Genomic DNA, 27,711 nt, shown 5'->3' with positions numbered 1-27,711 from the left:
ACTATATGGAGAGAAATCCTGAAATGTTTTCCTCAAAAAACATAATTTCCATTCGACTGAAGAAAGACAGACATGAACATCTTGGATGAAAAGGAGGTAAGTACATTATCTGTAAATTTTTGTTCTGAAAGTGAACTACTCCTTTAACTTTATTTTAATGCTTTTCTCTGTCTGTGTATGTAAACCCATGTTTGTTTGGTGTTGTAAGAGTATGTTGTCAAAGATACAGTTATACTTTCCCTGAATATGTTTGGATCATATGTTTTGCGATTTAAAAAAAAACGTCTTTGTATTTCTATAGTCTCTGGGAAAAATAAGGTGGATATTAATGGACTACAAATCCCAAGGGCCCCGTATTCAGTATCCAGGAAGTAGATTTCGTTGCTATGTAAACTTTCCCTCTTGCCTCCAGTGAGGCAAAAAACAAATGCTAAACGTTATTTGGGCTCAAAAGGTAAGAAAAAAATGCAACGGTATGAAGACACAATGAAAATATATGTTTGAGCAGCTTACTTACTGAATATACTGAATTCGCCGTTTTCTCCAAAACTTATTCCAAGGTTACAAATGTCGAGTGAATCGTCGATAAAGAAGAGACTAGGCACAGCTCTCTCCATCGTGACTGATTTTAGTGGATCTGGTTTATTAAACCCCAAACCTATAGCTGATGATGATCCTGAAGAGCTGATGATCGATCAGAGTCTTTCACCTGAGAAACTGGTACGAGCTCATGATGGGACTAAACATGTACTACACATGTACAGTGTAAAAACGTTACTAACATCAGAAATAAAGAGCAACAAAAGTGAAAAAACACCTGTAGCTTGTTTTTATATTTTCAGAAAATTATTTCTGGATCGGACGATTTACAAGAAGTGACTTCACTGGAGATGTGCGTTGACACGCGACAGGACACGCTAGATAACTTCGGTCAGATTTATTGAAATAACTGTTTATTCATTTATTTTGGTAAGAATTTGGGGAGCCAAATGTTTACTTGTCATTAAACTTCAACCTTCACATTGTGAGAGACAGTAATGGTCCAAATGTGATTTTAAGTGACTGTAATGTAGTTTGGATTATGAGAGAGTAAATCTGATGAATATTTGTGTTTTTGTCTTCTTTTCTCACAGGAATCTACTTGCCCAAACTTACACAGCTAAAAATGAACAACAGTTTGATCTCATCTGTGCGGTAAGACCTTTATTTCCCTACAACAGACACTTTATTCCATCCATAAAGCAACAGTTCACTCAAAAACGAAAATATATGACCATTTACTTGTTTCAAACCCTGTCTGACTTACTTTTGTGGACCACAACTAAATATATAATGAATTATATAATGAAAGTGGATTGGGTCTTTGATATCAAGCTTGAAAATGACAAAAACACTGTAAATGTGACCCTGGACCACAAAGCCAGTCATACGTAGCACGGGTATATTTGTAGCAATACCCAAAAATACATTGTATGGGTTAAAATTATCGATTTTATTGATCAGCCTGTCACTCCCTATTTTGAACATAGCTGTGAAAATGCACTATCCAAAGTTACATTTTTATAATTCATGAACAAAAACATTTTGTAATATGATTTTCATGTACAATTTCCATGGTAATGCATTGTCTGATTTTAAAATGGCTTTCAAAGGATGCATTTTGAGATTTTAAGTTTTCAAGTGATATATACTTTCTTATTATTTCTAAAGCGTTATTGGGAAAAGTCAATGAAGAAAGTCTTTTTTTGTGATAAAGGTCGAACCCCTGTTGTGATGTAGATTTTTGAGGTGGACTCTTATCATAAATTAATCTATTACCTTTCCTACATATTTTGTAACACAAAACAATGGTAACATATCTATTTGGGAATCTTAGATCTTCCCCATGATAAATAGTTTGTCATGATTACATTAGGATTTATTTGTAATATGGTGAAGTAAACTTAAGTTAAAGGGTTAAGTAAAGATCATGTTCCATGAAGATATTTTGTAAATTTCCTATCGTAAACTTAATTTTTGATTAGTAATATGCATTGCTAAGAACTTCATTTGGACAACTTTAAAGGCGATTTTCCCAATATTTAGATTTTTTTGCACCCTCAGATTCCAGATTTTCAAATAGTTGTATCTCGGCCAAATATTGTCCTATCCCAACAAACAATACATCAGTGGAAATCTAATTTATTCAGATGATGTACAGTCAAGCCCGAAATTATTCATACCCCTGGCAAATACTGACTTAGGGGCCGTTCACATGAAGCGTCTTTTGCGCGCGCAAGTTCGTTATTTCAAATGGAGACGCGCGGCTTGCGCGCGCATTTTGGAAGCGACGCGGTCGCGACGCGCACGCGGTGCGACGCGCTCGTTTTTTCCGGGCGCGTCCGCGCCGCATCGAGATAAAAACATCTCAACTTTTCAGAATGTCGCAAGCGCACCGCAGCTTGGAGCTAGAGCGCAGCTGATGGTTGCTTAGAAACGGCAGACGCTTCCGGAGCGCAAGCTTTTTTTGACAAGGAAGAAAGCGGCGCGCCTAGCGTTTTCCACGCGTTTTTAGGCGCGACATGTGAACGGCCCCTTAAAGTCTTTTTTTATTAGAAATGACACAGATGTCTTCCAGAAGATAATAAGACGATGTACAAGAGGCATCATTGTGGAAAAAAGTATTACTCATATTTTATTTACATTTGAACAACAAATGCCATGTCCAAAATTATTCATACCCTTCTCAATAATCAATAGAAAAGCCTTTATTGGCTATTACAGCAATCAAACGCTTCCTATAATTGCTGACCAGCTTTGTGCATGTCTCCACTGGTATTTCTGCCCATTCATCTTTAGCGATGAGCTCCAACTCTTTCAGGTTGGAGGGTCTCCTTGCCATCACCCTGATCTTTAGCTCCTCCACAGATTCTCAATTGGATTTAAGTCAGGACTCTGGCTGGGCCACTGCAAAACGTTAATGTTTTTGTCTGCTAATCATTTCTTCACCACTTTTGCTGTGTGTTTTGGGTCGTTGTCGTGCTGAAATGTCCACTGGTGCCCAAGGCCAAGTTTCTCTGCAGACTGCCTGATGTTGTTGTTGAGAATTTTGATGTATTGCTCCTTTTTCATGGTGCCGTTTACTGTGATTAGGTTCCCTGGTCCACCGGCTGAAAAACACCCCCAAAACATTAGGTTCCCAGCACAATGTTTGACAGTGGGTATGGTGTTCTTAGGGTTGAAGGATTCTCCTTTTTTACGCCAAATAAAGGCTACATCATTGTGGCCAAACAATTCTTCTTCTTTGTCCAGATGAGCATTTGCAAATGTCAAGCGGGCTTTTGTGTGCCTAAACTGGAGAAGTGGTGTCCTCCTTGGTCTGCGTCCGTGGTCTCCAGTGGTGTTCAGTGTCTGTTGGACTGTCTGCCTTGAGATGTTGCCACCAGCAGAGCCCAGATTCATCAGGATGGCCTTGGTGGTGATCCTTGGATTCTTGTTTACCTCTCTCACTATCCTCCTGGCCAGCACAGGTCTCACTTTTGGCTTTAGACACGTCCTCTGAGATTTTTCACAGTGTGGAACGTCTTGTATTTTTTAATAATACTTTGCACTGTAGCCACTGGAACTTCAAAACATTTAGATATGGTCATATAGCCCTTTCCTGACTTGTGAGCAGTCACAATGCGCAGCCGCAGGTCCTCAGTGAGCTCCTTTGTCTTAGCCATGACTGTCCACAAACCAACAGCAGAGAGCTTCTGTTTTTCACCTGTTGAGTTGATTAAAACAGCTGTTTCCAGTGAATCAGGGTAATTAAGATGCTTTAGAACAGCTTGGACTATTTGGAATGGTATAGAACTTTGGATTTTCCCATTAACTGTGACAGTTTGCAAAGGGTATGAATAATTTTGGACATGACACTTTTTGTTCAAATGATGCCTCTTGTGCGTTATATTATCTTTTGGGAGAAGCCTGTGTCATTTCCGGTCAAAAAAAACCTTGCTGGTTGAATAAAAGTAACTTTAAGTCAGAATTTGCCAGGGGTATGAGTGATTTCGGGCTTGACTGTATATTGACCCTTATGACTGGTTTTGTGGTCCAGGGTCACAAATGTAGTACATACAAATTCATAAAAGCCAAAATAGGAACAGCTTGTGTTACAGGCCCTCATCTTCGAAAACCATCAACAAATAGAATTTATAAAAGAATACAGAACCCAAACTACATTCAGTTTTATAGAAGATAAGCATGCATTGAAATATAATAATGTAGACAGAGAGAAATGCTGCTGGAGAGAAAGGCGATGAAGGCTTATTATTCTCAGTATTTCCTCAGGGATCTCGGAACTGGTCTTTCCCACCTGCAGGTCTTATATCTGGCTCGATGTGGTCTGACCGACCTGGAGGGGATTTCTGCTCTTTCTTCTTTAAAGGTATCGAAAAACACTGAAAACAAGCCGTTTTAATAGCAGAAAGTATTTTAAAATCCAACAAATTATACTATATCTCATGAACTACAGTATGTTTGTTTGTTCATTGAATAAAGCGAAAGAGTCATAAATGCTATGATATGTGGCCTTAAATGATGTTTTGCTCAGGAGCTGTATGTGGCCTTCAACAGCATCTCAGACCTGAGTCCAATCAGTTTGCTGGAAGATCTGGAGCTGCTGGATCTGGAGGTGAACGAGGTTGATGATCTGGCTCAGTTGTGGTTTTTGGGCCGTTGTGTGAAGCTCAAAACACTTTCACTGGAAGGAAACCCTATGTGCACCCGTCCCGCTCCAGGAGCCTCTGAGGTACATGGGCGCTTGTCTAACAGAGAATGAGAGAGATGAGGCTCAGCATCTCTGTGTGGTTGAGCAACTAATGGTCCAGAGAGATAATGATGTCTCCATATAGCCCATTATATCACAATGACTTGTTTTTGAGCACTTAAATGTAATGCTGCCCGCCTCATCCATTACAGAAATGACACAACAATATGTCTGATATTAGAGAACTGAAATGGACTGATGTGAATGTTGGTGCTAGTGCTCTCCCTGTTTTTTTGTTTGTTCAGTGATAGTTGTTCATGAGTCCCTTGTTTGTCCTGAACAGTTAAACTGCTCGCTGTTCTTCAGAAACTTCCTTCAGGTCCCACAAATTCTTTGGTTTTTCAGCATTTTTGTGTATTTAAACCCTTTCCAACAATGACTGTATGATCTTTATACTTTTTGAAAAATGCAGAAAAAGCAAAGAATTTGTGGGACCTGAAGGATGTTTCTGAAGAACAGCAGGCAGTTGAATTGTTCAGGACACATGAACAACTATCACTAAACAAAAAAAAAAAGTTAACAACACAGTATTAAGAATCTGAACAGGGTCAATTTTTATAAATTCAACTATTATTTTCTCTTGTGGACTGCATGTAAACATATTTTATGTGAAATATCTTATTCAGGTCAGTACTAAATAAAAAATAACATGCATTTTGTATGACTCCTTATATTTTGGTAAAATAATTAACATTTTGCAGATTCTGCAAGGGCGATGTAAACTTTTGACCTCAACTGTATATTAATATTTTATTTTAGCTTTATTTCACAAATATTTTTACATTAAATTAAACTTTTAATTAAATTGTGTTCCCCTGTTTGTTTACAGTTACTTTTAATATTTTTAGTTTTTAATTGAATTTTAGTACTTTTTTCAGTTAGATGTCAAGGCAACATTTATAATTTTTTTTAATTCTAATTTTCTTTTTTCTTTGTTCTATTATTATATCTATTATGAGTTCCATTATTTCTAATATCTAAATATTTTTTTACATTCAATTCAATTTTCTTTCTTTTTTAAAGAAGTTTTTCTGTTATTTCTAATATCTAATATTTATGTTTATATTTTATTTTAGCTTTATTTCACAAATATTTTTCCATTAAGTCAATGTTTTATTTAGATTGTTATTCCCTCATTGCACTGAGCTTGTTTTCGGTCAAACTGTGTCAGGAATCACAAATCTAGGGCGAGTGTTCAGTGAGTGAACAAACTGCTGTGAATATTCATGAAGTGGTAAATGAAGGACGCCCTCATTTGCTTTCTCTCTGTCTTTCATTCACTTCCTTTACTGCGGATCAAAACAAGGCTTTGCACTTCCTTTCACAGCAACAAGTGATATATAACAGATATATAACCATTCAAAAGCCTAGGAAAAAGTTTTAGGAAAAAAATAATACTCTTATTCAGCAGGGACACATTTAAAAGTTAAAATAAAGACATTTGAAATGTTACAAAAGATTTCTATATCAAATAAACACAGTTTTTACGAACGTTCTATTCATCAAATAATCCTGAAAAGTGTATCATGGTTTTCACAAACATATTAAGCATTGATAATAATAATAAGTATTTCTTTAAATTGATTTCTGAAGGGTCATGTGACACTGAAGACTGAAGTAATGATGCTGAAAATTCAGTTTTACATCACAGAAATAAATTACATTTTAAAATATATTCAAATAGAAAACAATTATTTCAAATTGTAATAATTTTTACTGTATTTTTGATCAAATAAATGCATTTGGTGAGACTTCTTTCAAAAACATTGAACTTTTGAACACTTATTATCAAATACACAATTATTTCCTGAGGTATTTATCTGATAAATTTCCACTCAGTCTTAAAGTTTAACACCATAGATTTAAGTTAAAAAGCACTTTGGTACTTAAACGTTGTACTTTCACTGCTAAAATGCTTTTCTTACTTAGATTTTTTGTCTGGTTTCCAGCCAAAATATCTAACAATTCTTAAATCAAGAAGGATTTTCTAGATGAGTAAATATTATTGTCTTGCTTTCAGAAAAACAAGTCAAAATTAAGTGAGTTTTTGCTTGAAACAAGCTAAATAATCTGCCAATGGGTTAAGAAAAATAACCTGGTTTTCTGTTGGAATTAGAAAATCCTTCTTGATTTAAGAATTGTTAGATATTTTGGCTGGAAACAAGACAAAACGTCCAAGTAAGAAAAGCATTTTTTGCAGTGTTACAGCCATTTACTTTTTTTTTGTGCTGCAGGTCTCAGACTACAACTACAGGTCTGCGGTGCGTGATCTGATCCCTCAGCTGATCTTCCTCGATGATGTTCCTGTTGAAGAGGACAATCCTCAACGCTGCAGAACTTCACTGCAGGACTGGACTCTTCTCAGAGAATCCATCAAAGAGGCTTCAGTCAGTGACGGCCTGGAGCTCACAGATACAGACACAGGTAAAGACAAACAGCAGCTTCTGAAGACTGTTTCAGCAGCACTCCATGTGTTTAAGAACCAGTCTCTCCATCAGAAGAGAGATGTGTCAGTGAGAGCGGCGTCAGACCTGCTTCAGCCCCGTCTGGACATCTGAGAATCTCCTCCAGGAGTGTCTCCAGCCGTCCAGACAGCGGCAGACCTCTCACTTCCTGCACCGGATCGAGACCAGGATCCAGCGGCTCCGACATCGCCGTCCTGAACCACGAGGCCAGTGATCTGACCAACGGTAAAACAACTGCACTCAAGCTGAAAATGAAGGAGTTATTATTTATATATTTTATTAAATAATAATTTTCACAATGAAATGTTACATTAGTAATAGTTCCTTTGTTTAATGTTTTTATTTAAAAATAATAATATAATATTTATTAATAATAATACCTTTATATTATTGGAATTGCTGTTTAATGGTTTTATTTAGTAATAATAAAATTATTATTATTATTATTAATAATAATAAATTAATAATATTATATTAGTAATGCATATAATAATAATTATTATTTATAGTAAATAAATTATAAACAATATAATAATAATAATAATTATTATTATTGTTATTAGTATTAGTATTAAATTAATAGTATTACAATTGTATCATTTTCTTATTTTGTTAATTTTTTTTATATTTAACAATAATACAATTATAATTGTTATTCTAATTATTATTCATAATAAATTCATAAAATTACAATAGTGATAAATATTATTTTAACATTTTTGTTTAATAATAATAATAATAACAACAGCAATGATAATAGTATTACATGATAATTATAATACTTATTATAATAATAATACTTATTATTATTAATTATATTACAAAATTAGTTCTCTAAAAAATATATTAATAATAATAAATCAATAGTATTAAATAGTATTATTTTGTTTAATGTTTTTATATTGACCGATAATACAATTATTATTATTTTTATTATAAATAATAAATTTATAATATTACAATAGTAATAAATATTATTTTAACATTTTTGTTTAATAATAATAATAATAATACTTCTTATTAATATGTATAAAAATTAATTATATAAAATATAATAATAATAGTAATTATTATTATTATTATTATTATTATTATTATTAATAAATCTAGAATATTACAACTGTAGCATTTCTTATTTTGTTGAATGTTTTTATTTAATAGTAATAATACTTAAAATAAAAACAATAATAATTAATAATATTACAATAGTAATAAATATTTTAATGTTTTATTTAATAACAATAATAATAATAATAATTATTATTATTATCTACTGTTTTATTCAATAATAATAATAACAATGATGATGACAATAACAATAATAATACTTATTAATAATAATAATATTAGTGCAAAATTATAATATATATTATATAAAAATATAAATGGTTTAATTTTTTATATTAAACAATAATACAATTATTATAATTTATTATTATTATAAATAATAAATTAATAATATTACAATAGTAATAAATATTATTTTAACATTTGCAAAATTAATTATATAAAAATATAATAATGCATTATAACTTTACACAGAGCACATGGATCACAATGAGACTAAAATGTTGGCGATTCAAAACGGCAGATTCAACAAACCACATATTAAAAGCGGCTAGAGCTTAATTAAATATATATATTTATCCATGTGTGAGCTATTGAGACCAGCAGCTCTGTGAAACAGCCAATCGGAGCAGAGCTCATTAATATTCATGAAGCTTCCAAAAAAGGCAATAACAGAGCATTTCATTCTAGGGACAAATCCTAGGGTTGTAAATGGACCTGTAAAACCGTTTCTGGACATTTTTTGCCCTTTCCTATGTCATATACCTTCTATGTAGATATCAGAGAACAATTTAAAATATTCTCTCAATGCATTCTATGGCACCTTTAGTGTTTTTATTTATTTATTTAATTTAAATAACAGTTATTGTTATAAGTAATAATATATCAATTTATTATTATTATTGTAATTTAAATAGCAGTTGTCATTTTCATCAGAAAAATCAAATTAGATTGTTTTTTTCCAAATTGTGCCATCCTTATGACACTCATAAACTATTATACACGTGATTATGAGTTTATGCTACAGTAACTACTGTCATATGTAGCCTTATGTGTCTTGCCTTTTGCCTTTGTTTTGCACTGTTTGTCATTTGGTTTCTCCCTCTGTCTTCCCCCGTCTGTTTGTAATGATTTGGTTTAGCCCTGTGATTAGTCCTTGTTTATTCATTATCTGTATCACCTGTGTTTCTTGATTAGTTTGCCTTTATAAGTCTGTCTTTGAGTTTAGTCTTTTGTCGGTCATCGAATGTAGCATGTGTGTGGCAATATCCTGTCTTTCCTTTGAAGATCAAGATTAAAAGTGTTTATCATTCAAGTTTTGACTTCCGTCTCGTCTAACCAGCACCAGTCTATGACAACTACAATATTAATAATAATAATATCACATATTTATTGGTGTCTGCTGTGTGTTGGGAAGTAATATGTGTACGGTGACGTTTGCACAGGTGTTGGTCGAGTTCTCTGTGGGAATCCTCTACAGGCTGCTCGAGCACGAAGACAGAAAATAAAGGTGAATCTCATAAAACTTATCCATATACTGAACACCAATATAATTATGTATGTGTATTATATGTCACCCCATGAAAAAAATATTTCTGTCTATCCAGCTCCAAAACTGTGTCTCTCAAACCCGGTCCAGCACTCGACTCAGCAGTTTCATTCCTGAACACACGTATGATCATGAAGAGTCCAGCAGTCGGGATCACAGAGATGTTTTTACTGAACTCAGAAAATGGAGGATTGAACACAACAAGTACTGAACCTCCCAAATGTCCCCACAAGGACAGTAATACCAGTAGATTTTGACCTTGTGGGGACATTTCTTAGGTCCCCATGAGAAAACAGGCTTATAAATCATGCACAATGAGTTTTTTTGAGGAAGTAAAAGTGTGCACAATCTCCTGTGAGGGCTAGGTTTAGGTGTAGGGTAGGTGTAGGGCCATAGAAAATACGGTTTGTACAGTATGAAAACCATTACGCCTATGGAATGTCCCCATAAAACATGTAAACCCAACATGTGTGTGCTGTTCTTCTGACAGACGTCTGTCGGTTATTGAGACGGAGCGGCAGCCGCAGGTGATGAAGATCCACCACAGCGATGATGAAGATGAAGATGAAGGCAGTCACAGCCATAGTTTCAGCAGTGATGACATCACTAGAGACACAAGCTCTCCTGATTCGTCCTTTCAGTCTCGCTCAGCAGGTGCGTCAGGTTATTTCTCTCGTATATGAATGACGCTCATGAGTCTCTTCATCATGTGCTTGTTTCTGACAGAATCTCCAGAGATGTTGAGACTCAGCTCTTCATCAGGCTGTTCGATGTCTCCCTCTCCTCCACCCAGAGCAGCAGCAGCTCCCCCTGCTGGCCGGAGGATCACACAGATCCGCACTCGGAGACTCAGAGCTCATAATGCAGACGGCAGTAAAGCGAGAGCATCAGAGGAGACTCATGGGACCAAGAGCATCATGAGATTCATCCACAAACCTCACAGGCCCTCCACTAGTCCTGCTCAATGGTGTGGCCAATCATTCCTGTTAAATCTGATTTTGGGTGATCTATTACTTTAACAAACGCATTTCTGACTACAGTTTATTCTCCTAATTCAGGTCAGAAGCGACTGAGAATCATCAACACACAGACATCCAACATAAACCAATAATACACTCTGAAAAACTGACACCTAGACGTCCACAAACACCCGTCTGAAGTGATGCATTGTGGGTCTGAATAGATAAATGCATCCTTACTGCAGGTTTACACACTTTTAGAAACACTTTTCAGTCTGAACCACTAGGGGGCGCCATCTGCATTATGATACCTGCTGTTTGTCTCTGCTTTATTTCAGAAGTATTCCAGGTGTGATAGACAGGAGAGTCTCAGTCCACAGATGTCATGTGATCACTGATACTGACTGACGTTTATGTCAGATGACTGTGATTGTGAACTCTGTTCTTCAGCAGCGCAGCTTCATCTCTGGCAGATTGCTACATGTCTGTTCTTGCAGGTTCAGTGTTTGCAGACGCAGGTGCAGGACTGTTATTCCACGTCTCTGACAGATTTTCCACAGATGACAATCAGATAACAGTGTTGTTCTAACAAACACCACAGCATTTATCTCTTCAGAATCTTTTAGCCATTTTGGAAAGGATTACTGAACAAGACTTTTAATGCAGATCCACACATATTGTGTAGATTTGGAAAATGGAGAATGGAAAATTGCTAATGAACTCTTTCTTTTAGCTTGTATGGGGTTTTAAGGATATAATTAATGCATCAACAATTTTTTAAATCTGGAATGTCATAACAAATAAATAACATACACTACTGATTAAATGTTTAAGGCCAGTTATCAAGGGCTCAAGTGTGCAGCGCTGAAACTTTAATATAATTGTTAGAATGGTCATGGATCAGCGATCTCCACATAAAACTGATCGTGCAGACTAATCCTTAAGTCATAGAGACTTGAAACTAGGAGGGATGGTAGTACTCACACCGCCTACAATGTGACCAAGGCTCGTCTCAATCGGCCTGACGGGGGCGCTACAGCGGTCAAAAGTACGAAATCGTTTATAACTCCTAAACTGTCAGTCGCAGGCTCAAGTGTTGTTGGAATCCTAGTGAAATCTATCGGCCATTTTGGATTTATTGCAAAACCTACTTTTGCAAACTAGTCCTAGGTTTTTCGCCCAAATGGAAACCAAACAAGTGCAGAAAGATTCGTTGGAGAGTGAATATAAATGATTATCCCAAAAATATCTCACTTGAGACTCACCGTCACAATGCCAAATTGTTTAAAAGGAGCAGGGCCACTTTATTAAAATGCCTATAACTCCTGAACGGAGTGAGATATCTTCACCAAATTTAGAACACTTATGTAAACACTCAATCCGAGGTTGCAGGACAAAAATTGCAGAGCTTGGCCACTTGGTGGCACCTTTAGAGGGGAAAAATAACATTAAAATGGCTATAACTGTGCAACCATTTGTCCTATCAACATGAAAATTGCTGTGCACGGTTAGACAAGGTTAACAGAACTCGGTGGGCCTGTTCAACTCACGGCCTCAAAGGTCTGTGAGAAATTTGAAAGAAATCGGCCACTGGGAGGGAGATATTGCGTTTTCAAAGGCGTAAACCAGGGGTGCCCAACCCTGTTCCTGGAGATCTACCTTCCTGTAGAGTTCAGCTCCAACCCTGATCAAACACCTGAACCAACTAATTAGGATATGATGGAGCACTTGATAATTACAGACAGAACTAAACTCTGTGGGAAGGTAGATCTCCAGGAACAGGGTTGGGCACCCCTGGTGTAAACGATTGTGATATTTGTATCATATGACACAACTCCTAATTTCTGACAACTTTGCCTCTAGAACCACTGCTGTCGATCAAACTGTTAAATGATGTATTTCGCTTAACTCTGAAAAAAAAAAACATTCAGTACAATTCTCTGGACTCTCTATGTCATTAATTATCAAAAAAATGTTGAGATTTACCTTTTGGGAAGCTGTAACAGGGTCATTTAGAAAATGGGCCTGTTCGAATTTACCCAAAATCCTATTAAACCTAAAGGAAAACTCAAGATTTCACAAAACCTTGTGAACACATGCGACAGGTGAGTCTAAACAGGCATGCAAAGTTTAAGGAGATCGGACCACAGCTAGTGCTATAACAGTCATTAACGTTACAAAACATAATATCAGTATGGTAAATTACCTGTATTTGCAAAAAAGGCTTGCTACATAATGTGTTTATGTGCATTCATATGTGCCTAAATGCCTTAAAGCGCTTGAACAGCGGTATTCACTGCTTGCTGCTATTTTAAATTAATGCTAATTTATCAAAAGTGACAGTAAAGACATTTATAATCTTACTAGGTATTTCTCATTAAAAAATGCTGTTTTTAACTAAAAAAATACTGAAATAAAACATATTTTAGCATTGATAATAAGAAGAAATGTTTCTTGAACGGCAAAATCAGCGTATTAAAACGATTTCTGAAGGATTATGTGAAACTGTAAACTGGAGTAATGATGCTGAAAATACAGCTTTGCATCACAGAAATAAATATTTTGGATATATTTGAATAGAAAACAATTCTTTTAAACTGTAATAATTCGTCACAATACTGTTTGTACTGCAGTTTTGAATAAATGCAGCCTTAGTGAACACAAGAGACTTTATACATTTTATTATTTGGGGACCTCACCTCAGTTCAGTGGTGGGGAACAATGGAGGCAGGAGAAACTTCATGCCCCACATCCTTGGTCTTTAGGGATGAATCTGAGAAGGCTGAGTCCCTGAACTTAGACTTCCCAGATAAAACACTGAAGACCAAGAAGCCGTGGAGGCAGAAGAAGACACAGGGTACACCTGTGCCTCCCAGGTCCCAACAGGGAGCACCTGTGCCTGCCTATACCAAGAGGGACCACGCCTCATCTCTGGTCTTTAGTGATGCATCTGAGAAGGCTGAGTCTCCGCACTCAGGCTTCTCAGATGCAACAATGAAGACCAAGGAGCACCAGAGTAAGTGGAGGCAGAAAAAGCCTCAGGAAGCATCTGTGCCTGATATATCTGAGAATTCTGAGTGTGGAGACAGCATTCTCACTAAAAAGGGGAGGCAACAGCAAGGAAAGTGGAGGCAGAAGAAGCCTCAGGTAGCACATGAGCCTGCCGGGTACCAACAGGGAGCACTTGTGACCACTGGCTTCCAACAAAGAGGAAAGCTCCGGATCCCTGACTATCTGAAGAGACATCTGCTAAAGGCAGCTTCTGAACTGGGAGCACTTGTGCCTGCTAGGTCCCTACAGGTAGCACCAGTGCCCAAAGTGTCCCCTCAAGACACACCCATGGTCACCAAATCTCTACAGAGAGAAGCTGTGCCTGCCCCAAAGATGCCAAAACAGAAGATTCCTGAGCAACTGAGGCAGGACCTGCTGCAGCAAAAGCCTCAGGCCTCTTTTCTTCAAGGAGCACCTGTGCTTAGATGCCTGAGCCACTGAGGCAAGAGCTGCTGCAGCTAGGCTCGAGCCTCTTCTCAGATGGGAGCACCTGTGCCCCAAAACACCCCACAGAGACAAAGGCCTAAGATGCCTTAACACTGAGGCAGGTGCTGCTGCAGCTCTCGGCTCAAGCCTCCTCTTAGAAGGAAGCGCCTGTTCTCCAAAACCCCCCAGATAGGCAAAGGCTTAAGATACTAGAGCTGCTGTGACAGGAGATGCTTCAGGTGTCGCCTTCAGCCTCTGTGAAGGGAACACCCGCACCCAACAAGACGCCTGAGAGGCAAAGGGCTAAGATGCCTAAGCCACTGAGGCAGGAGCTGTTGCAGCTCTCGGCTCGAGCCTCTTCTCAAAAGGGAGCACCAGTGCCACAAAAGACCCCAGAGAAGCAAATGCCTAAGATGCTTGTGCCACTGAGGCAGGAGCTGCTGCAGCTCTCGGCTCGAGCCTCTTCCTTTCAAGGAGCACCCTGTGCCCCAAAAGACCCCAGAGAGGCTCAAGATGCCTGAGCGCCTGAGGAAGGAGATGCTGCAGCCTCAAGCCTCGTCTGTACAGGGTGCTCCTATGCATTCCAAGGATCCACAGGAAGCACCTTTACCCGACAGGGACCCTGTGCAGGCCTTAACCCCACAGGGAGCAGGAGTGCTTGCAAGGTCTTCACTGGCAGAGGCAGTTTCTATGCCAGCTGAGCCTCCAAAACCATTACAACAAGAAAACGGAGGCTTGCTGAGCATCAGAGCATGCCTGTCTCTGCCACCCAGGACCTCAAAAGTGGTGCCTGTGTTTTCTGGGACCCCAAATGTGGCAAAAAGTTCCCCACAGCAGGGAGCAAATCCCAGAATCACGGAGCAGCAGAGGCAGTAGCGGAGGGAGCAGTAGAGACAGGGGAGGCAGCAGAAAGCATCAGTAAGTCACTTCTATCTCTCATTTTTACCTACTGTCAGATTTGTTTGCAAAGTTAAACACTGCCTTCCTAGGCTACGATGTCGTAATACTGGAAAGATATATCTTTAGATTTAAAAAGCACTCCTTAAACCTGGTCAGAACATGACAATGTCTGTTCCTTCAACAGAACAATGTAGATGTGTGTGAACCGCCTCCACAAAAAAACTGGGTGTGGAAATCGAGAAGGTGCAGCTGAAGCTCAAACTGGAGAGGCAGAACCAACAAGCCACACAGTCCAGTTCCCAGCTCACCATGAAGATGGTTATTCTTTTTCAAATTTACTTAGAGTTTTCTAAAAACTAAAGTTTTGTGCATCCTCCATTTAAAACTGTATGTATTATATTTCAATATGTAAGTTAATCTGAGACGAGTATCATATCTTTTTCAATTCACAAACCCCCCTCATGGTAGAAGCAATATGTCTTTAGATTTTCTCTAATAATCACTCATTAAATCTGCTCAGGGTTTCATCATCATGTCTGTTTCTTCAACAGGACCATGCAGGTGTGAGCCAGTGGTCACCTCCAGAAAAAAAGGAGCGCATGGCAGCAGTTGGGACCAAGCGGCTTAAAGCATTTATGCAGCATATTCATGTGCTTAATGGAATATTTGTAAATATTTATTATTTGAATGCTGTATTTGAATATATTTAATATTATATATGCATAATAAAAATAAAATATATTCTGTGTATTTGCCTATCTATTTTCTTCATTTGGACACCTTGATTTTCCCACAGTAAACAACAAGTACTGCAATACAAGTTGGTATATTTACAATTATTTCGACTAGATAAACACAACTGTAGGGTCATGGTGGGAAATTTATTAGTAGTTCGCCTTTAAGATTAACTATGTCAACAACACACGCGACACCGATATCGACGCGACGCACGCGTAAGCTAAGGCTTTGATTGGTCAACTGGCGTCGGCGTCACTTGCGCGTCGCGTTCGCTCAGCATAGGCTGGTTGTGAGAGTTTGTGGCGTCGTGTCGCCTGTTTAGAGTACACACACGGACAAAATAGCGGGCGAAAAAGTGCGAAGAAATGCAGTGCGTCAGTGGTAAGTGTGCATACAGTCTTAAATAGTTATAATCGATTAATGAAGTTTGTAGGTCTTACAAACTAAAGCTAAACGCTTGTTGTCGACGCTAACGTTAGTTAAATGATGAATGAACACCTGCTAGAAAACTGAACATCCACTTCATGCATCCAGTAAATTCTACTTGACAACAGTTGGGTACAAATTAATGCAAAAAGGCTCAGAAAAGGTGCAGTATTTGTTTAGGAAATTAAACATGTAACTTACCTTCATAGATTGATCTGGACTCCTAGTGTAAACCATAATCCTCCTAATTTATTTATTTATTATTATACATCAAACTAAAAGTGTAGAGGCTTGTATCCAGTGCTGAGGAGGGCAAGACAGTCATATTAACTAGAATAACTGAGTTGACATGTCTGTAATGTACAAACAGATGACCATCACTGTCATACAACTCGTGTGTTAATGATAGCAGGGTCTTGCTCGAGCTGTGATGTGATGCTTTGTGTCATGTCAGATGTACAGTCATTATTTAGATGTTGGGAGTGATTGATGTAGAAATGACATCTTTGAATAACTGATTGACAAGTACTTTTAACAGATATGTTTGAAATGATGTACACTCACGGAAGATGAAGTCTGCAGTCTATCAGTGGCCTAGAAAAAGCTGTTTTAGTCTATATAATTGTGGTCTACCTTGTGCTGGTCACCAGACGAATGCCATCTCGTGTTATTAGATACAAGTAGTTGCAAACTAAGCTTAGGTTGGGTAACAATTTCAATGAATTTCTTTTAAATTGAGATTTATATTTGGCCGAGATACAAATATTTGAAAATCTGGAATCTGAGGGTGCAAAAAAATCCAAATATTGAGAAAATCACCTTTAAAGTTGTCCAAATTAAGTTCTTAGCAATGCATATTACTTATAAAAAATTAAGTTTTGATATATTTTTTTTTGTAGGAAATTTACAAAACATCTTCATGACACATGATCTTTACTTAATATCCTATTTTTTTTTTTTTTTTTCATTTTGACCCATACAGTGTGTTTTTGGCTATTGCTACAAATATACCTGTGCTACTTAAGACTGGTTTTGTGGTCCAAAGTCACAATTATTAATTGAAAACCTTTCCTTTTTCATGATGATGCATCCACACCAATAGATGTCAGTAAAGACTAAAAGACAATCGTCCTAATATGAACAAAACACACTGTGTTATCACAAAATCTTAGTTTTAATTTTTATATCAGCGTGTTTTCTTTCAATTACCACACGTTTTGTATTTCTTTTTTAATTTTTGAATTAAAAAAAAATTCAATTGCTAATTAAAAGTTGATAAAAACCATTCAATCCAATACTTGATAATAATATAACATAAAGAGACATGTATAAGCTATTTATTTATTAGGTTAAATTTTGGATGAAAATGTACTCATTCTCAGGCCATCTAAGATGTACAGTAGATGAGTTTGTTTCTGTATCAGAACAGATTTGGAGAACTTAAGCATTAAATCACTTGCTCACCAATGGATCCTCTGCAGTGAATGGGGAAACATTACAATAATTTACAAGTAATCCACACCAATCCAGTCTATCAGTTAATATCTTGTGAAGCAAAAAATGTCAGGTTTGTAAGAAACAAATCCATCATTAAGATGTTTTTCCTTCAAACTGTCGCTTCTAGCTAAAATATAAGTCCATAATCCATAAAATTGGACAACAGAAGATGCACTTTTTCATCAAAGGAAGTGTTATTATGCTATGATTCCTAGATTAAAGGAACATTTCACCCTAAAATGGAAATTTGACAAAAGTGTATTCACCCTCAGGACATCTAAGATGTAGATGAGTTTGTCTCTTCATCAGATTTGGAGAAATTTCACATTGCATAGCTTGCTCAACAATGGATGTGAATGGGTGCCGTCAGAATTAGAGTTCAAACAGCTGATAAAAGCATTACAATAATCCACAAGTAGTCCACACCACTCCAGTCCATCAGTTAACATCTTTTTAAATAAAAAACATCATGTTTCCAAGATGTTTTACCTTCAAACTGTCGCTTCCAGCTGAAATACAATAATCCATAATATTGCTTTCTCCAGTGAAAAGTCGTCTTGTCTGAATTAGGAGCAAGCTATGCACAGATTTACAAGCAAAAACAGCTCTAAACAAATATGTGAGTGGATTTGGACTTTTTCAGTGAAAGAAGTGTTATTATGGAGTATAGACTATATTTTGGCTGGCATTGATGGTTTGAAGTTAAAAATGTCTTAATGATTCATTTGTTTCTTATAAACACAGTTTTTCACTTCACGAGACTTGCACTGATGGACTGGAGTGGTGTTAATTACTTGTTGATTATTGTGATGTTTTTATCAGACGCTCATTCTGACGGCACCCATTCACATCCATTGGTGAGCAAGTGATGAAATGCTACATTTCTCCAAATCTGATGATGAAACAAACTATTGGGCATCTTGGATGGCCTTAGGCTGAGTACATTTTTATTTTTGGGTCAACTATTGCCTTTAAATCATTTATAATATTTCTTTCCAATTTTCATTCATAATAGTGTTTTGTAATTTCCATGATGAATTACTCACACTCCCTCCTCCCCAGTTGGGATTTACTGTGTTCCTTCTGGATGACGTTGGCTAGTTTTGGCCGTCATGGGAATCAAATAAGGTGTATTTGATCAGGGTTAGAGCTAAACTCATTACTTGCTCACCAATGGAAGTGTATGGGTGCCGTCAGAATGAGAGTCCAAACAGCTGATAAAAACATCACAAATAATCCACAAGTTATTCACACCACTCCAGTGACAGTCCATCAATTTATGTATTGTAGAGGCAAAAACGTCATGTTTAAGAAACAAATCCATCAAGACGTTTTACCTTCAAACTGTTGCTTCTGGCTAAAATACAAGTCCATAATCTATAATAATGCTTCATCCAGTAAAAAAGCTGTCTCGTCTGAATTAGGAGGGAAATATGCACAGATTTACAAGCAAAAACAGTCCAAAACAGCTCTAAACAAATATGTAAGCAGATTTAGGCTTTTTCACTGAAGGAAGTTTTATTATGGAGTATAGACTATATTTTGGCTGAAAAAGATGATTTGAAGTTATGTCTTGATGATTAATTTGTTTCTTAAACACAGTTTTTCGCTTCACGAGACTTGCACTGATGGACTGTATTGGTGTGGATTACATGCGGATTATTGTGATGTTTTTATCAGATGTTTGGACTCTGACGGCACCCATTCACATCCATTGGTGAGCAAGTGATGGAGCTCCTCACACTCCCTCCTCCCCAGACGTGATTTACTGTGTTCTTTCTGGATGATGTGGGCTAGTTTTTGGCTGTCATGGGAATTAAATAGTGCATGCTTAGGTGTATTTGATCAGGGTTAGAGCTAAACTCATCACTTGCTCACCAATGAAAGTGAATGGGTGCCGTCAGAATGAGAGTCCAAACAGCTGATAAAAACATCACAATAATCAACAAGTAATCCACACCACTCCAGTCCATCAGTTAATATCTTGTGAAGCCAAAAATATCATGTTTGTAAGAAACAACTCCATCATTAAGATGTTTTACTTTGAACTGTCTTTCCGGCTTCCTCCAGTAAAAAAGTTGTCTCATTCGAATCAGGAGCAAAATATGCACAGATTTACAAGCAAAAATAGATCAAAACAGCTCTAAACAAGTATGTGAGTGGATTTTGATGTGAGAGGACAACAGAAGATGGACTTTTTCACCAAAGGAAGCGTTATTATGCTATGATCCCTGCATTAAAGGAACATTTTAAAGGATTTTTTTTTACTCTCAGGACAACCAAGATGTAGATGAGTTTGTTTCTTTATCAGATTTAGAGAAATGTATCATTACATCATTTGCTCGCCAATGGATGTGAATGGGTGCCGTCAGAATGAGAGCCCAAACGTCTGATACAAACATCACAATAATCCACAAGTAATTCACACCACTCCAGTCCATCAATTGATATCTTTTGAAGTAAAAAACATCATGTTTCTAAGAAACAAATCCATCATTAAGATGTTTTACCTTCAAACTGTTCCTTCTGGCTAAAATACGAGTCCACAATCAATAATATTGCTTCATGCAGCGAAAAAGTCATCTCGTCTGAATTAGGAGTGAAATATGCACAGATTTACAAGCAAAAATAGAACTAAACAAATATGTGAGTGGATTTAGACTATTTCACTGAAGGAAGCTTTATTATGGAGTATAGACTATATTTTGGCTGGAAGTGATGATTTGAAGTTAAAAATGTCTTGATGATTAATTTGTTTCTTAAACGCAGTTTTCCTCTTCACGAGACTTGCACTGATGGACTGTTTTGGTGTGGATTACTTGTGGATAATTGTGATGTTTTTATCAGATGTTTGGACTCTGACGGCACCCATTCACATCCATTGGTGAGCAAGTGATGGAATTCCTCACTATGATCCCTGCATTAAAGGAACAGTTGAAAATTTGCTGAAAATGTATTCACCCTCAGGCCATCCAAGATGCAGATGAGTTTGTTTCTTCCTCAGATTTGGAGAAATGTAGCATTGCATCATTTGCTCGCCAATGGATGTGAATGGGTGCCGTCAGAATGAGAGTCCAAACAGCTGATAAAAACATCACAATAATCCACAAGTAATCCACACCACTCCAGTCCATCAGTTAACATCTTGACATTCTGACGGCACCCATTCACATCCATTAGTGAGCAAGTGATGTAATGATACATTTCCCCAAATCTAGTGAAGAAACAAACTCATCTACATCTTGGATGTCCAGAGGGTGAGTACATAATTTGTAATATTTCTTCGTAAATTCCATTCATAACAGCGTTTTGTAATTTCCATGATGAATTCCTCACACTCCTTCCTCCCCAAACGTGATTTACTGTGTTCTTTCTGGATGAGGTTGGCTAGTTTTTGGCCGTCGTGGGAATCAAATAGAGTGGTAGTCTCTCCCTCCTGCAAAAGCTCTACACAGTGACTCATCTGTCCAGCTGCTGGATGGATCGAGAACAAAAAAGCATTTATGTACCAGCTGGAGATAGCGCATACTTCTTCACGGAAAGTCGCTTCACATCGCACACACACATATGCTTTTGCCCGACGAGTTATTCTTACACTTTACATTCCCCATAAGAAAAATATGTTGGGAATTACTCTTAAAATTCCTGAAATGCAATCTTTGATTACTGCATTCTCATTATCGAAAAAGACAGCTTGTGAACATTGCAAAATAATTTGAAGTGATATCATTGCCTTATCAAGTCGGTTTCGGTTTACAGAGCTTCATAAAAGCAAATGGGGAGTCTTTGGTATTTGTACAATGCTATTAAAGGAGTAATTTACCCCAAAACAACAATTATTTCATAATTTACCCTTATTATTATTTTATTTATTTATTTTTGCTAAAGATTCGTAAAAAATACACTACACTACACAGTCAAAAGTTTTTGAACAGTAAGACTTGTAATGTTTTTTTTAAAAGAAGTCTCTTCTGCTCACTAAGCCTGCATTTATTTGATCCAAAATACAGTGAAAACTGTGGGTGACTTTTCAGTGAAATGTTTATTTCAGATAAATGCTGTCAAAGAAACCAGAAAAAAATTCTACCCAACATAATAATAATAATAATAATAATACATGTTTTTTGAGCAGCAAATCAGCATATTAGAATGATTTCTGAAGGATCATGTGACACTAAAGACTGGAGTAATGATGCTAAAAATTCAGCTTTGAAATCACAGAAATAAATTACATTTTAAAATATATTCAAATAGAAAGCAGTTATTTTAAAAAGTAAAAATATTAAAAAAATTTACTGTACTTTGGATCAAAGAAATGTAGTCTTGGTGAGCAGAAGAGCAGAGAAGTCCAGTAAAATAGTGTAGCTTTTTTAGCACTTCTCCATTCGCTTGTATGTAAATCTCCTTGGCTTATAAATCAATATAACCAGTCTGAATCTGTCCTGTTCCACTCGAAATCTTCAAGGTTGCACGTTTTGCCTCCAAGCTATTAGCATTCCAGTCACAAACAGATCAATCAAGACAAAAATGGATCCATTTTCTCAAACTGACAATTTCACACACAGAGTTGGAGTTTTATGGAGCGTATTATTGCTCCATGATTACATCAGAGTCACTGCGACGTTTGTAGGGCACTTACAGGAACACTCCACTTTTTTTGGAAATAGGCTCATTCTCCAACTCCCCCCGAGTTAATAAGTTGAGTTTTACCGTTTTGAAATCCATTCATTCGTTCTCCTGTTCTGGCGATATCACTTTTAGCATAGCTTAGCATAGATCATTGAATCCTATTAGACCAATAGCATCGCGTTCAAAAATTGACCAATGAGTTTCCATATTTGTCCTGTTTAAAACTTGACTCTTCTGTAGTTACATTGTGTACTAAGACCGGCGGAAAATGTAAAGCTGCGATTTTCTAGGCTGATAAGATTAGGAACTACACTCCCATTCCGGCGTAATAGTCAAGGAAGTTTGCTGCTGTAACATGACCGAAGCAGGTGGAGTAATATTGGTCTAATAGGATTCAATGATCTATGCTAAGCTATGCTAAAAGTGATATCGCCAGAACAGGAGAACGGCTGAATGGATTTCAAAACAGTAAAACTCAACTTATTAACTCGGGGGGAGTTGGAGAATGAGCCTATTTCTAAAAAAAGTGGAGTGTTCCACTTTTGTGGAGTGCTCCACACATCTGAGCTTCCCATGTTTAGTAATTATTATTAATTAACATAAAAACAAAAACATTATTTAACAAAATTCAATATATAAACTTTTTATGTAGTCATAACTTATATATGTAGTCACAGACTAACATAATTTTGTATTTTTAGCTAGGCGAATTATAAATATTACCAGATTCTGCCTCTGATATAATACAAAATGTAGCATTTATAAACAATATTTATTGATTTACCATGTGTGTTAATATCTAATAACTTCAAAAACAGGCCACTTTAACTATTTTAGCTTAGTTCTAAGTATTGTGTTATTTTATTTCAATTACTGAAAAGGATTCGTAATAGTTTTAGTTAGGGATGCACGACATATCGGACAGATAAATTATCGACCAATATGGGTAAAAATTACGTCATTTTTATTGCTCCGATAAATAAATGAAATCCGATCCGATAAAGTACTCTTGCTGGTAAATCAATCAATCTATGGAAGGCCAGATTATTAAAATTGTCTATACACGTTACGTGTACAGACGATATAACGCGTGTACACGCGTTATTTCGTCTTTAGACATTCTGACGCGTAAACACAATATTTACGGTGTCAAAATAAAAGTCACATCCACTAGCAGCGCAAAACCTACACTTTATTTGTTTGTTTGTGTATTATTTGTTGTGTGTAATCTTTTCTAATATTTACCCAAATAATGCAAATACTAAATGGTGTAGCATAATGTAATTTTAGGATTAACAAATACACTGATTATAATAATTAAAAGTATATAATTACTATATTATATTAATTATATTGTGAGGCATGAATATGAGGTGCCATAATTATTAAAAGCCTCTTGTAAACACTAGTAAAATTAGCACTTTGATCAGTAAAATTCATGCGTTACTCAGAAATAGGGGTGTGCAATTCTGACAAAAAAAATCTCAATTTTTCCTGGTATTTTATCAATAACGATAATTAGACTATATTTTGCTGAGTGTGTTATGTGCTGATATCTTAAGGGCTAGCATGGACAGCTGACTCATGTTTTTTTTATTCTTCAAATTCGTACATTTAATCAATGATTTAGAATAATAAGACATTTGGGCTGTTACAAAGGAAATTAAATCAACAAAATTCTCATTTGCAATCCAGATGAAACAGAGAAAGCTACATCTGAAGGGGTATTTAGTACTATTTACCATTACATGTTTAATGCAGGCTATACATGCTTTAACCAGTTACAAATGCATAAATAATGTTCGGATATATAAAATATACAACATTGAAAACTATTATTTGCATATATGATATTTGTACTGATATATATATAAATTATTTAAATAATAAGATATGGAAGCCCATTTCCGCCAGGTAAGGAAAAAGTAATGTCTTAAAAAGTCATATATATATATATATCGCCTCTAATCATTCAGCACGACACCACACTCAGTTTATTAATAAATAATTAAAATACCTGGTTATTTCACCTCGACACATTCATGGTAATTACTTTTGCCGGTGCTTTGCGGCAAGCTTTAACCTATTGCGTGCGCTTGATCGCGAAACTGCAGCGCGTTGCGTTCATATTTTGGGTATTCTGCTTGTCTGTAAACTTTATGTGCTTTATTAATAAGGTGTGTACTGAACTTGGTCATCCAAACTCTTTTCAGCTAAGAAAATTTGTTCTGGAATATCCCGTTTAGACCACTAGCTGTCTTATCTCATTATTTCGACTTTTTTCATTTAAAAAAGTCATTAAAAACTTAATACATGTACTTTGAAACCCCTTCTTGGTCGTAATACGTCATTATCATGTGACTATAGATAGCGCTGACATATCCGGAAATAGAAAATGAGGTACCACCAAGTGCGTTAGTGCATATGTTGGTACGTCACGTTTATATGTATTATTAATGAATGACAGGTCATTTTGTAGTGATTTACGTCACTATTATATGTTTAATCAATTTTATGCAAATTTGGATGTTTACGGCCTTGCCATTGGCCAAAAATTAACGTCTTTACACGAAATAACGCCTGTAGACGCAATTACGTGTACACGCGTTATACCGTCTGTACACGTAACGTGTAAAGACATTTTTAATAATTCGGCCTTCCATATTTGCAACACATGTTTCAAGGATTCTGATCACATGCAAGGATTCTGAGAGGAGGTAAAAAGCCGTCAAGTTTTAACACAACAAATCTCACTTCAGAGGTTGTCATCGCGGTGAATCTGTTTTAGGGGCCGTTCACATGTCGCACCTAAAAACGCGTGGAAAACGCTAGACGCGCCGCTTTCTCTTTCTTTCCAAACCGCTCTGTAGCCTGCTCTGCCGTGGCGTCTGCCGTTGCTAAGCAACCATGACCTGCGCTCTTCATAAAGACGCGGAAGTTTCAGCAAAGGATAAATGGATTTTCAGCATTAAAAATCGCTTTCAGTAGCTCTGTTATTAAATTTATTTAAAAATGTTTATTCCTGTACAGCTATGATAAGCTGTTTCTCCACCTTGGCAGTGCTTTTAATGTTATTAAGGGAACGGGTGAAGCTGATTGGTTGGTTCATGTCATATGACCTGCGTTGGGCTTGCAGCATTCTGAAAAGTTGATGTTTTTATCTCGATTCTGATGTTTTATTCCCCGCCTTGTACGATTTGGTTGCTGCACACATTCATAATATGATCAATAAGAAGCTTTAACGGACATTTGGACATCTGACGTTACTCCATGATGCACTTTTCATTTTTTCCAGGTTGACAAATGTCAAAGCATTTTATTTATTTAGAACTGTGTTGCCTTACACAAAAAATAAAAACATTTTTGAAGAGTCAGGACTGATGTTTGCTATGATTGTTAGACCCAGAGATATACAGTAATATACATTTCATTATTTTATCTCAGATTTTGTATTCTCCTGGGTGCACAAAATTATCATATAAAAATATGAACGTATCGGTATCGGCCACAAGAAGGACTTAATTATTGGCTATTGGTAAAAAAATTTCATATCGTGCATCCCTAGTTTTAATAAATTATATTCAACACTTACTGGATTAAGATGGTCTTAACTGGTTCAGCCTATCAGGTCTTTGGCTAGTCTAGATGATCTCCCAACCTGAGCAGCTCAAAACCACTTTTAAACCAGCAAAAACACCTTCCTGCAAGACCAGAAAACAACTTATACCTGGCTTACATCTGCTTGTTTTGGTTCAGATTTCAGAGGCTAGTTCCTAATCTTATCAGCCTAGAAAATCTCATCTTTACATTTTCCGCCGGTCTTAGTACACGATATAACTACAGAAGAGTCAAGTTTTAAATAGGACAAATATCAAAACTCGTTGGTCATTTTTGAACACGATGCTATTGGTCTAATAGGATTCAATGATCTATGCTAAGCTATGCTAAAAGTGATATCGCCAGAACAGGAGAACGGCTGAATGGATTTCAAAACGGTCAAACTCAACTTATTAACTCGGGGGGAGTTGGAGAATGAGCCTATTTCCAAAAAAAGTGGAGTGTTCCTTTAACATGATGAACCAGATGAAACAACATCAAGAACTCGTCAGAAACAACTGAACACGATGAGTTTAATAGTTGGAGTGAATGTTGTTTACACCTTTATGGTCTCTGGTGTTTTTACATCGTTATAGGTCACTGGATTTGCTCGGCTGGATGAGCGGCCCCTAAACAAGCACTCTGTCTCACCATGGTGGGACGGCTTGCCGTTTGATTTCTTTTGTGACTCTTTCAAGCGTCCATTCCTCCCCCGAGCGCCCCGACAACTCTTCAGTTTTTGTGTGCTGCTCAAACTCTGGTCACGTGACTTTCGTCACCGCACAATCGAGGCGCCTCGCTATTGGTCAGCCGCTTTGAAAGAGCATCGGTTTCCCGGGTAACGGAATGGCGGCTCCACTTCAGATGTTCTTGACGGCTCCTAACGTTCACACGGACTCTCACGGAGCGAGTCAGGTGCCTTTCGCTGTCTCTCGCACTTTCTAAACATAGCATTATAGGTGAGTAACCTGCTTTTATTGGCATACAGAGCTGAGGTTAAAGTCATTGAGTTTATGTGAACATGCGGGCTGTAAATATGTTAGATTTGATGGACGGTTTGGCAAAATAAGCTGGGGTTTCAATTGTTTTAGCCATTTATTTACTTAAATCTGCTTGTTTGTGATAATTGGTGCATTTTGTTTGTGATACTGTGGGAATGTGATTTAGTGAGTTTGAGAAATGTGCTGGAAACATTTGATGGTGCTTCTCTGGAGCTTGATGAGAAGTTTAGCGTTTTTACAATATTGTAATAAATTCTGTTAAATGTTTTAAAAACACAATTTCATTACAGTTTATTTATTTATTTATTATTATTATTATTATTATTTTCTGATAAATAAAAGCAAAAAATAAAAACAAATTCATATGTTTTTGTAAATCTGCCCCTGTTGCACTAAGGGAGGAGGTTTTGGTTACAAGCTTCGTTTTTCATATAAATTATACTAAAAAAAAAAACATAACATTTTACAAAACCGGTAAATAACCGGTAAATAACTACATGTTCCTGTCAGATTGTGTTGAATGTTTGTTTGTTTGTTTTTTTGTTTGTTTTTTCTTCAGAATTAACTAATTCCATTTTAGGGTGATTTTTTTTATTTATTTTTCTTTTTACTTAAA

General features: G+C 36.5%; 1 pseudogene; it reads left to right on the top strand.

Moving 5' to 3' along the window:
• Nucleotides 1–567: 567 nt before the first annotated feature.
• Nucleotides 568–11,419, top strand: LOC141301436 (leucine-rich repeat-containing protein 56-like; annotated as a pseudogene).
• Nucleotides 11,420–27,711: the final 16,292 nt, after the last annotated feature.

This window comes from Garra rufa, chromosome 25 (genome assembly GCF_049309525.1).
Source record: "Garra rufa chromosome 25, GarRuf1.0, whole genome shotgun sequence".
NCBI classification, from domain to species: domain Eukaryota; kingdom Metazoa; phylum Chordata; class Actinopteri; order Cypriniformes; family Cyprinidae; genus Garra; species Garra rufa.
Note: the sequence above shows the minus strand (reverse complement) of the source record. Positions and strands in the feature narration are given on the sequence as shown.